At 37.2% G+C, this 12,372-nt stretch overlaps 1 long non-coding RNA gene across 1 annotated transcript in view; it reads left to right on the forward strand.

Annotated features, from left to right (window-relative positions):
• The first annotated feature begins 6,470 nt into the window (after positions 1-6,470).
• The window catches only part of LOC147601233 (uncharacterized), a 645,520-nt gene continuing 639,618 nt past the window's right edge, over positions 6,471-12,372 (forward strand). Inside the window, exon 1 of the long non-coding RNA XR_015258327.1 lies at positions 6,471-6,666. This is a non-coding gene — a long non-coding RNA (uncharacterized LOC147601233). The remainder of the gene's footprint in view (positions 6,667-12,372) is intronic.

The raw sequence follows: 12,372 nt of genomic DNA on the forward strand, positions 1-12,372 counted from the left end.
GCTGGTGTGACCACTGCTTATTGCACTGGTTACAGCTGTCTTACTGCTATTTTTGTGTTTCCTCTCCATCTGTCTTATCCACCTGCTGCCTCTCATTTCAAACTTAAATTTAAGCTCCCTGGACAAAGGCTCTCAATTTGTTATGCTTGTATGGTGCCTAGCATGGTGTGTCCTTAGCTATATGTTCTCCTTCAATAAAAACTAATATGCGCTGAGCTGGCTGAGAAAGATGAATGGTGCAGATTCTGCATCTCAGGGTGAATTTACACTGTTCGCTGATACAGAAGCCTGAGTGATTTTAAACACTGCTGATCATCTCGGCAAATGACCTGGGCAGTAGGATGAAATAGCACATTTTGAGTTCCAGGCTGTCATGACCAGACCATAGCAAAGGCTGAACAGGGGTGGCTTTATACAACAGTGGAAAGATAAACTCAGGAATATGCCTGTTGGAGGAAGCATAAAATCTGTACTTTAGGTACTATAACACACATACACAGGTTGTACAAGTTACATGATATTGTGCACAGTATTTTACACAATACAGAAGTTCATACAAAATTATTATACTGTAGCACTGTTTACTTTTCACCTAACCACAGAACAGGCGGAGTAACAGCCACAGAATCTCAAAGAAGAGTAAGTGGAAATTCTGGAGTTGTGTTTTAGCTTCACAAATCCAAATTTTTCTTCTGATATTCTGTGCCAGTGCCCAATTTTAGAGGTACTTCAGGGATTTAAGTCCGTTACAGATTTTCTAAAATAATAATAATTATAATGGCTATTGTTATTGTTATTATTCAAATGAAGAGGATACCTCTATTTCCAAGAAGGCTTTCCTAAATATTCAAGTGTTATATAACACTGTATCTCTGTCATTTCAAATATACTTAAATAATTTCAATTTATTCTAGAATCACACTGATAGATCTGTACATATGGTTGAGAAGGTACTTCTATGATTAACTACTATGTGATGTTGTGGAGAAACTAACTGTATGAGATCAAATTTCTTATACTTCTTGCCTAAAGTCAAATGTACATGCTTAAATTTAGAAAAATTCCATTTACTTGTTCAGAAATTTGCAGCTATGTAAGAATGGAAACATCATGCTTTAAAGCACTGTTCAAGTGCTTTATGCTTGTTTTGGACATATACAGTTTGCAGGAAAGGAGCAGGCCGGAATAAAATTGGGCTATGAATTTAAGGTACAAAAACTAAACTGCAGCTATGTATACAGATTGTCTTGTCCTGTTCCATGGATGTCTGCCAACAGCTTAAGTTTATTTATTTTGCATTGAAAATTCCCCAGATCTCGTCCTTGGTATTTTGGTTCTTTGATAAACTTCAGATGTGTGTAATGCAACAATGACAGATCTAGCAGAGATATTATCGATGAGTGGAAACACATTAACATCATTACTAAGATTTAGGGTTACATTAATATTTTCTCTGCTTTTATTACTGATTTCTGTGTTATCTTTTCTGAATTGATAACTTTATTACATAGTACTAGGAAAAAAAAAAAGATAAAGTAAAAAAACAAGTCCCAAAGTTTGTATAGATCTCAGTAAAAAACAGTTAGATAAGAGGATGTACAAAAAAGGTGAAATATCTGAAAAACCACCTACTCAAACAACCTCCTCTTCCCCCAAAAAAATGACCCAGCACAAAAGCTTTAGAAGTTCTTAGGTTTTGGCTGTGAACATTTCTTTACCGCTGCTGCCAGGAGCATTTCCGGAATAGGAATGTATCCTAGCAGCATCCAGTTTCCCTTCCTTGCTTTCCTCCTCCCTCAAACCACCTCCTACTCCATGGCTTCTATGAAAGAAATCACAGATACTGCAGACTGAAGGGAAATAGTGAAGTGGTCCGAGATCCTATGATATGAGTGATTAGGAAACTGCAACCCTCAGGCAGTCTGCAGCTTGCCCCAGCAGGTGATCGTAAATTGGTACACTGGGGATTAAGTCTTTTAAACTTAAATGGAGAAAGGCAAAACAAGAACCACAAGCATGAAACTGATTTGCAAATTCACAAGAGAATTAAGAAATATTTTAAGGCATCTTTCTTTTTCTTTTTTAAACAGTGAAGGAGTTATTATTAAAAATGAACTGCTAAGAGAAGTAATCAAATATTTTACTTGCCTAGAGCTGCTTTTACCATGCATTTATTTTGGTCAGCTGGAAGGCACTGTAATAAATGCAAGATTATTTTGACTAAATTACTTAGTATAGTATGATACAAAATTGATTATATCTTCTAGTGTTCGATTTGTGTTAGAAGTGTGGTCAGCAGGTTGAGGGAGGTGATTCTAGCCTTCTACTCTACTCTCAAAACCTGATCCAGGGGTTTTGAGCTGGGCCTCCCAGCATAAGGAAGACACGGACCTGCTCAAGTGGTCCATGAGGTCAGAGGAGGGCCACGAAGATGATCAGAGGGCTGGAGCACTTCTCCTGTGAGGACAAGCTGAGGTTGTTTAGCCTAGAGAAGTCTCCAGGGGGACCTTATAGCAACCTTCCACTACTTAAAGGGGGCCTACAGGAAAGATGAGAAGGGACTCTTTATCAGGGAGTGTAGTGGTAGGATAAGGTGTAACAGTTTTAAACTGAAAAAGGGTAGATTTAGATTAGATATTAGGAAGAAATTCTTTACTGTGACGGTGTTGAGACACTGGAACAGATTGCCCAGAGAAATTGTGGATCCCCGATCCCTGGAAGTGTTCAAGGCCAGGTTGGATGGGGCTTTGAGCAACGTGATCTAGTGGAAGATGTCCCTGTCAATGGCAGGCAGGTTGAAACTAAATTATCTTTATGGTCCCTTCCAACTCAAACCATTCTATTCTCTTTACAGATTTGAATACTAAATGTTCGGTCTGCCAAAGCAAGTTTTTGGGATTTGGGCTTTATTCCTTGTTTATTTGAGATTTCCTAATATTGATTTATTTCCTGGGGAATAATTTGTAATCTTGGTTATATTCATTGTACAAACTTTAAAAAGTCTGAGGATGTAAGTACTGAAGTTTCTCCCTGTCTTCTTTCCTTTTGCCCTTTGAGAATGTATCCATCTCTTTCTGACATTTAAGGATACAGGCAGTGGAAATTAATTTCACTGAACTGGAAGGGAATTTGCACCAGCAGTGTAATCATGTAAATTAAATTTGCATAAACTTTCTCAAAAATAAAACAGACTATTTGCCCATCAACGTAAGCACGAGGTCTAAAAACCTAAAATTGCCGCCTCCTCAGTATTTCACCTAACAACATTTCAAGTGAGGGCACCAATGTTTATCTCCAATATTCCAGTTTGAAGATAGCAAATTGCAGTTGCTAATTTGTGTGAAAACTACCTTTACTCAGGCAGCAGTCAAAAGTCTTTGATAACAACCACTGTGAGCTAGAAAGTGAAAACATAGTTTCAGGTGGCAGGCAATTACAGTTACATTAATTTCTGTAATTGCTCATATTTCCACTTTTACAGTACTACAGTCTCCTTTTTTGAATGTCCTTAATAGAAAAGATGATTAAAAATCCTATATTGTTATTAATTACTCTACATTTCTTCATTACTTTCCACCACTGTTTATTATCTATATGTTCTGCATCAATATAATTATTTTTTTCTAACAGTTACCAAAATCACCCTAATTTGGCAATGTCTCTGAGTGCTCTTTGTTTCTAGTTTGAGGCTATTTCAAAGTAATTAATTTGGTAAATTAATGTAGATGCAAATCACTAATCGTAGTGGTATTTTTTTTTGCAGTCTTCTTGTCATCCACTATTATGATAGTAAACCTACTGCATGGCACATTAATTAGATATAGGCTAAATCAATCCAGGAGATTTTAGTGCTCAGGAATGTAACATTTGAAAGAAGTAGCTTGGCACTGGGATTCCTGTGAGATAGCTGATTTTAGGTGTGGATACTGTCATTTGCTTCAGTAAACAGCACAGGTTTGAAAGGATTAACAAAATTCAGAAAGACCCTTCTACTCTTCCTTTAGTAACAAAACCAAGAAGCAGAGTACAGCACTTTATGAACTTTCCTTCCTATATATTCCAAGATCTCTCACTAAATACTATTACTGGAGTCTATTTGAACAGTTTTGATATGGGTTTTAATAAAGAGCTGAGCCTGTGTTTCAGTATGCAGTTCATTATATAAATTGATCAGATCATTATATAAATTGATCATTATATAAATTGATAATAAATTTCTTAATTATAATAAGAAAATATTATAATTATTAAAGAGGCTGTGCATGTCTCTCCAAGGACCTTTCAGCTGTGATATGAAAAATGATGGATAGAACAGTCCATTTCATTGTTTAGTTTCGTTGCTAATTTTCTTTTCAGGTACATACTGGTTAAAGAATTAATGCATAATTCAGTAATTTTTTACTTTGGACTAATGACCTGAAAGCTATTTTTCTATCACCTCTAACTCTAGTCATATTTTTTTCTTTTTTTCATTGTGGTACCTTCTGTGAAATTTGTTGACCTGTTTCTTGTTGATGTACTGCCCACTGTCCCAGAAAACAAAAACAAACAAAAAAAACAGATAACAACAAAAACACCTGAAGAACAAAAACAATCTGAAGAATTCCAGAGCAGAAGAATATGGAATTCTTCCTGAAACTGTGCTACTTCAAATTTCATTTATATACTTACCTCATTGTAATCATTGAATTTTTAAGTTAGTTATCCGCTTGTAATATACTTCGTTGTTTATCACAGACTTTTTTCTCTTTTTAGAACACTCTACCTTTGCTTTCTTATTTATTTATTTATTTAATCTAAATATTAAGTTACTGTTCCCCTGTGTCATTGTCCTGATTAGGTGGTGTCCTGGATTAAGCTGAGACAGAGTTAATTTTCTTCCTAGTGGCTGGTACAGTGGTGTGTTTTTGATTTAGTGTGAGAATAATGGTGATAACACACCGACATTTTAGTTGTTGCTAAATAGTACCTATAGTAAGTCAAGGACTTTTCAGCTTCTCATGCCCTGCCAGCGAGAAGGCTTGAGGTACACAAGAAGCTGGAAGTTGGTACAGCCAGGATAGCTGTCCCAAACTGGCCAAAAGGATATTCCGTACCATATGACATCATATTCGGAGTATAAACTGGGGGAAGTCAGCTGGAGGGCAGAGATCACTGCTTGGGAACAGACTGTGTGTTGGTTGGCAAGTGGTGAGGGGTTGCATCACTTGTTATTCTTGGGTATTGTTTGTCTTTCTTTTTTGTTACTGTTCTTTTCATTAGATTTTTTTTTTTTAATTTTATTTTGATCATTAAACTGTTCTTAGCTCAACCTATGAGTTTTCTTACTTTTACCATTCTGATTCTCTCCCCCATCCCACCAAGGGGCAGGAGAGGTGGGGGAGTGAGCAGCTGTGTGGTACTTAGTTACCAACTGGGGTTAAACCACAACAGGTGAAAATCCTAACAATGTGTACAGGTTTTGGCTGGGGTATGGCTAATTTTCTTCATAAGTATCTTATATGGGGTTATGTTTTGGATTTGCGATGAAAACAGTGTTGATGATAGAAAGATGTTTTAGTTATGGCTGAGCAGTGCTTATGCAGCATCAAGGCCTTTTCTGCTTCTCAGACTGCCACACCAGTGAGTAGGCTGGGAGTACACAAGAAGTTAGGAGGGGGACTCAGCTGGGACAGCTGACCCCGACTGACCAAAGGGATAGTACATCTTGTATGATTTCATGCTCATATAGAATAGGAGGATGTTGTGGTTTTGTTAGTGAGGGGGAGCCTAAGGTGGTAGCTTCTGTAGGAAACTGCTAGAAGTCACTCCCCTTTGTTCAGTGGACTCTGCCAGGCCTAGGGCGGACCCGCTGCTGGCCAAGGCCGAGCCAATTGGTAGCAGAATGTTCCGTGATAACGCCTCTGCGATAACGTGTTTAAGAAGGGGAAAACAGAAAAAAAAAAAGAGAGAAGAGAAGATGTGAAGAAGCTGAGTGGGGGCAGAGGCGCAGAGGGGGAGGCGCAGGCCTCATGGGCCCTGCAGACCTCACCCTCTGGCCTCTCGCCAGGCGGCCGACTGGGCCCGACTCAGCCCAGCCCGCCTGCAAGAAGTGGAGAGGAGATAAGCTGGATGATGTGAAGAGATTCTGAGAGGCATCTGCCAGCCTGTTGTGAAGAACTTTTCTTGTGAGAGGAACAGCTGCAGATGCCAAGGTCAGTTCAGAAGGAGGGGGATGCTGCTCCTGGCCAAGATTCCCCTGCAGCCTGTGGTGACGACCATGGTAGAGCAGGTTGTCCCCCTGCAGCCCATGGAGTCCACGGAGGAGCAGAGATCCACTTGCAGCCCGTGAAGGACCCCACACTGGGGGAGGTGGATGCCTGAAGGTGGCTGTGGCCCTTGGAGGGCCCGCTGGGACAGCTGTTCTGGAGAGACTGCACCCCGTGGAAGAGATGACCCACACCAGAGCAGTTTCAGGAAGGACTGTGGTGTATGGGTGGGACCCCACGCTGGAGCAGGGGAGGAACGTGAGGAGTTCTTCCCCCGACCATGAAGCAGCGGCGTAAAACAATGCGTGATGAACTGACCGCAACCCCCATTCCCTCTTCCCCCCTGTGCCGCTCGGGGCAGGGAAGGTAGTAGAGATAATGTTAAGCTTGGGAAGAGGGAGGGGTGGAAGGAGGTTATGTTGTTCTCTGTCTCATTATCCTGCTGTTTGTAGCAATAAATGAATAGTTTTACCCAAGTCGAGTCTGTTTTGCCCATAACAGTAACTTTAAGGATTTTTCCCTGTCCTTATCTCAAACCTCGAGCTGTTTTTCCTTGTATTATCTCTCCCTATTCTCTCGGAGGGTAGGGGGAGTGAGAGAGAGACTGCATAGTCTGGTTCTGATTGGGGCTGAACTACGACAGAGGAAGAAGGAAAGGTGGTACACGTTCAGAGTTGTGGCATTTTGTCTTCCCAGGTAACTGTTACAAGTAATGGAATCCTGCTTTCTTGGAGATGGCTGAACATCTGCCTGCCAATGGGAAGTAGTAAACAAATCCTTATTTTGGTTTACTTGTGTGCTCAGCCTTTGCTTTCCCTGTTAAACTGTCTTTATCTCAACCCATGAGCTTTCTCACTTTTACCCTTCCAATTCTCTTCCCCATCCCACCAGAAGGAGTGAGCAAGCAGCTGTGTGGCGCTTAGCTGATGACTGGGATTAAACTATGACACAATGTGAAGCCCGTGGGATGAAATTTTCTTATCTTAGATCAAGATGTCTTATGTATGTGAGAAATAAATTCCTTGCTGAAGAAGGCATTAATCCATCACCTACTTCTTTACATGGTTACAAGGATGTCTGCACTTGTTTTCTTTTATTTCTTTAGTCAAAATCCATCAATGCTTTTCTACTGTCTAACCTACTCCTATATTTTATACAAAACTGTTGGCTAACTTCGGTTAGCTAAACCAACAGAAAGACCTGAAAGATGCTGAAGAAAACAGTCCTCAGGGTGGCACCCTTGGGGCAGAATTGTTTCTATTTTTTTTCTACTTTGTCATCTTTTTATTAGAAAGTATTGTATCTCTTTAAAAAAAAAAAGGTTTCTCAGAATACTTTGAGTTAATGATTTGTGTTTGTTTATTTTAGAATAAAACAAATAACACAACATTAAATCATAGAAAAATAAAGGAAGAAGCAAAAAGAAAGAAAGAAAGAAAAAAAGAAAGAAGAAAAATTTAAAAAAGAAAAGATAAATGAAAGAAAAAAAGATAAAAGAAAGGAAAAGGAAAAGGAAAGGAAAATGAAAATAAAAAAGGAAAAGGAAAGGAAAAATGGAAAAAGGAAAAAGGAAAAAGGGGAAGGAGATGGAGAAAAGAAGAAGGAAAAGCAGAAGGAAAAGGAAATGAAGAAGTAAAAGAAAAAGGAGAAAAAGGAAGAGAGAGTTGTCCACAGCATAAAAAAACTCAAGAATGGCTTTTATGGAGCAGTCCTATCCCAAAGATAAACTTTTGCAAGTTTCTACCTTTTATATCAAATATTACTCATGGAAAGCTATTTGTTTAGTTTGCATTCACAAATATATAGACAACAATAAGTAAAATATTCAGAAGACATGGCATATAAGCTTAGAGTTTTATTTTGCCTTTGAAAAATATTTATTAGTGTACCAAGGTCAACAAATCATTACTGCTGTCCTTTTATCTATATGCGCTCTTTTGTGTGTGTGTGAAATATAATCATATCTATGAAATAATAATTTAGTGACGGCTAGGATCAAGATATATTTTCAGATTCTTTTTTCCATCTCTTCAGTCATATTTCTTTTCTGTGAAAAGAAAGGAGAACCATCTTAGAGAAAATGAGACACTTGAAGTGTGAAAGACCTATTTAAAAATAGTATTAACTGTTTCATCTGGACTTTTTTAAGGGGGAGAAAAAAAGTAGTCAGGTCTGGAGTGAATCAGGTATCTTGTGGTACTACAAATTGTTTGCTGCTTTTTTTTAAAAAAAAAAAAAAAAAAAAAAAACCCCAACAATATCCCTGGTAAGCTTGCGTGCTGTTTAAGAGAAGATGTATTTTATTACTGAACATATCTTACAGAGCAGTGTAGCACAGAATGAACCTACAGATGGACCTTCTGCCTAAACATGAAGTTGTTCCAGCCCTCTGATGTAAAGTAAAATTGAAATTACAGTCAGAAAGAGGCCCGGATGCAGGAGCAAAGACAGCCTGAAGCTATTATTTTTCCTCACACTGTTCCTGGCTTTAAGGAGGTTGCAATGCACAATATCATTGAATGAGAAATGCTACATTTCCTATTCACACCAGTATTTTGAGATCAGAGTGTCTATCCTTTTCCAGTGCATAACCTTATCTTGACACACCAGCTAGTAACCTTGCTACTGTAGGGTACTGCATACTTAGATAAACATAAGTTGGTCTCATCATCCTTCGATTTTAGCACACTCTTTCTAGCATAGGGTGATCTGTGTTGCAATCAATAATGAGACTGGTCAGTGTTATTCCTGGCTTTAGCAAAAGCAAGATAAACTCTGAAGTGTTTTAGGGCAGAGTAGCTTATATACAGAAGAATAATGGAGTGTTTGAAGAGCGAAGATACAGGAATGCACCAATTACTCCTTGGAGATACATTCTAACTGCTGGGCAATGTCCTTATAAGCAGAAAAGAAACTTCAAAATATTGGTAGGTAGACCTTTTCTGGTTAGATACAGCAGCAGACAAATCTCAGTTCCTTAAAATAAGAAGTAAAAATCTTTGATTAGTGTTTAATGTAGTAATATCTGTCTGACAAAATAGTGAAATATAGTATTTGCTCTACTACGAAGATCAGTTCATGCTTTGTCAGCTACCTGATGTGTTCTGGATATTGACACACACTTTGAAGTTTTCATGGAAAGGGACAGGATAAGAATTAAAACTGAAATGATGTAAAAAAACCATTCTTGTAGATTTTATCATAACAAATACATATTTCTGAATTAATTTAGACGTTAAGCTCCTCATATCACAGGTTTCATAGGCCTGCCTAGGTAAATTAGAGGGACTGAAAAAATGGAATTAATAGAAAGGTTCCTAGGACTGTTGTTCTTAATGAAAAGCAATTTTTTAAGAATCTAGGTCTAGAAATCTGTTGAGAAGAAGATGCAGTCATTGAAGAATGACAGGCAGCTATAGATCCTTGAACATTTGTGTATATATATATATGAATGATAGAACAGTAGCTCTTATGACAAGTTGCCTACAGAAGACCTGAAGTCAAATATCAGCCATATGAAGAAAGAACTTCTGTGATAGGAGAAAAACAAAAGCCCATGCAATGCAAAAGTGTTAAAAATAAGAGACCTGTCTAAGTCAGCATCCTGGATCCCTTTCCCCATACCACCTCTTCACCAACAGTAATCTTTTTTATAAGTACATTCTCACATCTGATTCCAAGCACAGAGGGTGAATGGGATGAGAAATGCATCATTTGGTGGCTATTAAGCCTCACCCAAAAGGTATAGCTTCCAGATAGAGATGGGTGAATTTCCATTTTGTGGGGAATTAAGAGGTGGCAGAGTGACAGTAAAGCAGAAAAATTTTAATCTCTGAAATCCTCAAACCGTGTCATGACCAGATTAAATGGCAGATACTGCAAATTGCTCTGAGCTGCAAATCAGAGTATTTTAGTAAAATGATTCACAGAAAGTGTTTCTTATCTTTGTACCCCTAAATCTTTGTTATTCTCTTGCTGCATATTAGTACCAAGGGAGAATAAACACAGAGAGAATTCACAGGTTGTCTATGGTCACCAATTAGACAAGTCCAGTGTCACTTCTGAAGTAAGCCTAGTGCTGCTCATTTTTCATGTTTGCGTGCATAACCTTAGTTAACAGAGAGGAAAAAAAAAAAAGCAAGCTGAAGAAAAGTTTTCTAACTTCTATTGTGATCCTCAGTGGTCTCCACAGGTCAGAAACCTTTTTGTATTTTTAATTGGGGGGTTCTACTTCAGGAAACATTCAATTTTATTGCCATGAACACCTTCCCAAATTTATCTTTCTGACATCAACGTAGTAGCAGAAAAATAACTCTATCAAAGAAAGAGTAAGGAAAAAACTAAAAGAGGGGGGGAATAATTAATTTATAAAGTTAATTTTATTATTTCCAGTAGCTAATCGAATCTGAAAATTTTATATAGGCTATTCTTTAAGAAGAGATGTTTAGGTAAAACTTGTTTCTTTGTTTCCCATTTCAACAGGAATCTGGTGATTATTTGACATTAGGAATAAATTTTAGCTGCTAAAATTAGTGCTCTGTCATGACACCTTTATCCCATGGTTGTTTTGTGTTGAAATTCCTAAATGAGTTGTACATCAGTGTCCATTTCTTCAGAACAATGTTCTGAAGAAAAAATAATTAAAAAAAAAACAAACAAAAAACCACAACAAACACCAGCTAATCAACCTTTCTAATGGGAAATGAGGATAAAAGTCTTTTATAACACTTTGACTTTAAACTATCTTCACATTGTGATACTAGAGCTTCAACTTTGTAGGGAATGCTTTCTCTTTTTCATTTTCTAGCTAAGGTTCACTTTTTCCAATTTAGATTAGGCAAAAGAAAAGACAGAGATAGAAATGTATAATTGACTTAATTTAGCTTAATTAACTGCAAGAGAATGGAGACAATTAGTTAATGCATCTTAATGAATTGAATTATGAAATGCATTGCTCTCAATGGGAACAAATGATCCCTGTAATGGGAAAAGTGGGTACAGAACAAAAAAAAAATAAAACAGCAGATTGCTTTTTCTCCATGTTAGAGTGACCAATCCAAAGCAACTAGAAAACTGCAAATGCATCACATACTCTGTAGCGACATTCAACAACTTGCAGATGAACCCTACTAGGTAAGTAAGTTCTAGGGGAAGCCAAAGCCCTAAAATTACCCAATGGGGCTAAATTCCTGATTTGTGGAATGACTGTCAGCCTTAATTTAGCTTTCAAGGTTTCTTAGTTAGTAATTGTAAACATGTGGGTTTCAAAACTAACTGAAATACAGAAAAAAAATATAAAAACAAATATGAAAACTCATCCAACTACCTTTTATGGCTACTAAACCCTATAAAGAACAAGTCAATACATGTATCACAATAATAGAATAAAAGTAGTTGCATTAATCCTGAATGTTTATCCATATCATCTAAAATTCAGATCCTCATCAAAATTATTGACAATAATATCTGAACTAGTGCCCACTTACAAAGTAACTGAAATATTCCTACTTTTTTGAGCATAAAAATAATTTTGTTGGGAAAAATCTGTTAAATTTTGGAACTGGCTTATATTTTAAGTTTTGTCTTTTTGTCAGAATTAAACTTTGCTATATAATTGTGGTGAAAAAAAGAAAAATAAATGGTCACATTGGTATAGTATTATCGTCTAATAAATGTATTATAATATTGAATGTATTTTATTCATTTAATACAACAGAAAAAAAAATAGATAAGTTCACAGCATTCCTTTACTTATGCAGTGACAACTGGATCACTGGAAAATTACAAATCCTACATCAACTCAGTTGTAAATATTAAATCTAATTGTTACTGCTAGCTAACAGTACTTATTTTGCCACAATCATCATTTTTCTCCAACAGTGAGTTTATGACTTGAAAATTTACATCTTATTGAAACTTTGAGGATTTTATCCATAAGCAACTTGAGTACCTTAATGCTCAGGTTTTCTGCATTTTCCATGTGATAATTGTACTATGCCCCTGACACTGTGATAATGAAATGGACCTCTATTTTCATCCAGCAATAACCTCTGCTAATACTGGCGGAAGCAGCAGCAGCCAGAAAATGGTGCACTGGCATTATCACTCAAATGTTTTGCTTGAG

This window comes from Chlamydotis macqueenii, chromosome 3 (assembly GCF_036417535.1).
Source record: "Chlamydotis macqueenii isolate bChlMac1 chromosome 3, bChlMac1.mat, whole genome shotgun sequence".
Taxonomy (NCBI): domain Eukaryota; kingdom Metazoa; phylum Chordata; class Aves; order Otidiformes; family Otididae; genus Chlamydotis; species Chlamydotis macqueenii.